Below are 3,533 nucleotides of genomic sequence, written 5' to 3'. Positions count from 1 at the left end.
GGGGCAAAGCAAACATTTTTGTTGGTTCTAAAGCCATCCAACATTCTAGTTCTAAAGCTATAATAAGGTCAAGGTGCTTGACATGCTTATTATTCTTAGCAGGAGTCACTTCTTCAATTTTAAAAGAGAAGGTTCACTCAATCTTCATTAGTCTTTGCCAAAGAAAATGCTCATATGGATGAGGAAATTGGTTGAGGCTTGGTAAACACCTCTATGAATTTGCCTAAAATTGAGGCATGTTCAGTTTTTGTTCAAGTTTGTTGAGCTCAATGGAACTTGCCGCCGTTTCTTTTTATAGAGAGGAGAGAGAATGACAAGGAGCTAAATTGCATGGTTGTTGTTTGAGGTTCTCTGCATTGATTGCTGGTGATCTTATTTGCCTTAACGGTATGCCTCCATGAGAGGTGAATCACAGCTAGTTAAGGAACAATCTGACATTCACCAGCTAGTTAAGATATTAAAGATTAAATCCTTCTGAGATCAATTTACCACTTTGAATTCATTACCTTCAGGGAGAAGAGCCTTGCCAAGGATTGTAGAATCAAGTCACATAAAAAATGTATATAGTTTGATGTGAAATATTGAATCTTCCTAGCATTGGTTTGGCCCTTTTGAGGTCAACAAGTGACCTTGCCTAAAGGGTAAAAGTCTACGGAAGGATTGTAAAATCATGTCATAGAATGAACACATGAAGCTACAACATAACACGTACAAGTTGATGTAAAGATTCAATCCTTTTTGGGTTGATCAAGTTGCAGCACAAACATGCACAACTAGGATCAAGCCTCTAGTAGAAGTGTATGAGTTGATGAATGGATCAAATCCTCATTGGATTGATCAAGATATTGTGTCTCAATTCTTCCTTTTCCATAACCCATCACATTCATTTCAAGGCACTCTAATCCCAAACCATTCAATGTTAGATCCACAAGACAATTTGCTTCGTCTCGGAACACTAGTATGAAGTATTCAAAGTCCCTTAACTCCTCACCCCCAGAACATTAGTATGAAGTATTCAAAGTCACACTAGGCTTTGGAAGGCCTATCAAGAGAGTTCCCACCACCAAATAAGTCCCACTAATAATCATCAAACAGTAGCAATAACTAGCAAAATCTAACCCACAGTAAGTTGTGCCTCTAACAGTAACTACATGAATGCTCGAGCACCTATTTTTCCATAACTAGTATCGTTGGTGGCAGCCAAAATGTTTTCCATAACTAGCTTCAGTCAAGCAACAATTTTTCCACATTACGTGAGCACCAACACGAATGCTCTCGAGCAAGCACAAGTCCCTTCAATAATGCCCATCAACACACAGGGCCCATTGTAGCGCAGGCCCTGTTGAGAATTCTGATAAACATAAGAGGCCCGTCATCAATGTGTTGATCCCACCACTCAACCCAAAATCTACCAAAAAAATTAATGGCTCACCAACGGCAAAGCATGGGCCAAGGCCTGGCCTATGAGTATAATGTTTTATAAAAAAAAATGAAAGATCAACTTCATTTAGCATTAAAATAAGCTTGGAAATTTCAAAAAAATGAGTTGAAATTGCATTCTCTAAATGTCAAATGCAGAAGCAACGCACACAAGGTGTGAACTCCTAATATCTCAATCCACAAATAGACGCAAATGTCAAAATACATATCTTAAGAGTAGAGGTTGATGAATATCAATGCTAAATCTAAGTAATAAAAAGAATCAAATCGTAAGAAATAATCTATTTTACGGATATACTTTGTAAGAGTCAATTGATGCATGTCTATAAAAATATAAGGATCAATTAATATGCATTATCCAATTATGATATAAAAATTTGTGCTTCTATAATAGATGTCAAAAAAGATAGGCTAAAGCAACAATTCTTCTAAATCCTCGTAATAAAAAGTTTCAAATTTTAAGAAATTAAATATTTAAGGATATATTTTGTAAGGAATCAATAGATGCATTTCTATAAAAATATAAGCATCAATTAAAATTAATTATTCAACCATGACATCAAAAATTAATATTAATTATTCAACCATGACATCAAAATTTGTGCTTGTATAAGATCCGTCAAAAAAGACAGGTTGAAGTAACAATGCTTCTAGATCAACACAACACGAACACTTCTAGTGTAATGTCTCATTCAATCAAAATCCAATGATTAGACTCACATAGTACCCAAAACCAGTTACAAACACGTCTTATGAAATGAATAGGCAGCATAAATTTTAAATTTTAAGGGATCTTCACTCATCTGTCCTTCACCTCTAGTGAAACAATTTTCTGGCATGAATCGTGGACATATAATGTCTTATTTCACAACCCCTTGAATAGACAAGGACCAAAATAACCTTCACCTGAAGGCATTTTCATCCAACATGGATCTCAAAGAATAAGTACCTCTCCGTTTACCATCAATCCCAAAAAAGGCATTTTCGCTTCTACATCAACAAATATTAAATACTCCTTCCTGAAGAAGGTAAAGAACTTCTAAAACTTCTCTTCATATTTTGATTGACTGGCATGATTCTATGAAGTGCCAATGTTCTCTCGATTAAGCCTAAAAGACAATGAGATATGTCTTAAAAATCAGCTTATTGAAAGCCTCACTTACCTAGATACATTTAAACACTACTTATCGCCAACAGACAACAATGCCAAGTGCCACTCAAATCTATGCATAGTCATATTTTAAACTTTTTAATAATCAATACTAGGCACAATTGAGCTAAATTAAGCACATTTCATGAAAACCAAGCAGTAAGCATTGTAACAAACTATAAATATTTTTATAGGCTTCGCGTACAATTGAAATAACATTATCAAAATAGCCCTCCAAACACAAAAAGGAAACAAAGATAAAGTTAAAAATTTAAACATTGTCAGACAAAAATCTACATGTCAATGTAAGTATAATGCACCAAAATACAGAATCATACTTCTTAAATAATGCCTTCATTCGTTTTTGATTCTCCTGAAGAGTCTCTGGATTCATATTCTGCAGTAGGTTTTCCAGAATCATTTCATGGGGGAAGAGAAAATTGCAATAAAATATTCACTTATACGCTACAAAACTCTCATATATTTACAAATCTAACTCCTTAACTTTTACATTTACTTACAACTTTAGTGGCTAAATCATATCAAAACATATACATTAAAAGGTGTGTTCTACCTTAATTAAGTTAATATTTCTGCTATTTTTATGTGATTTAGAGATTTGAGTGTTAAGCAAGTAGAATATTTAAGTGTAGAAATATAAAAACATAGAAATTTTGTATTTTACAAGTAAATCCATACAGAACCTATTTTCATGTGTTCAGATCTCAAAAGTGACGACAGAACCAAATATGGATAAGACAATTCCCATCAAGCAAGCAATTATCAGCCAAATTTTAGAGTGGATACCATACATTATTTATTTCTTCTTTGAGCTTCTCCATCTCCGGCCTCATCGTCTAGTAATGGAGTCAGAAAATTAATAAATTAATAATTGGAAGAAAAAAAAAATTTAGTGGCTAAAAAAAAAGAAAGAAAAACACGC

This window comes from Phalaenopsis equestris, unplaced genomic scaffold (genome assembly GCF_001263595.1).
Source record: "Phalaenopsis equestris unplaced genomic scaffold, ASM126359v1 Scaffold000413, whole genome shotgun sequence".
In the NCBI taxonomy this organism is placed as follows: domain Eukaryota; kingdom Viridiplantae; phylum Streptophyta; class Magnoliopsida; order Asparagales; family Orchidaceae; genus Phalaenopsis; species Phalaenopsis equestris.
Note: the sequence above shows the minus strand (reverse complement) of the source record.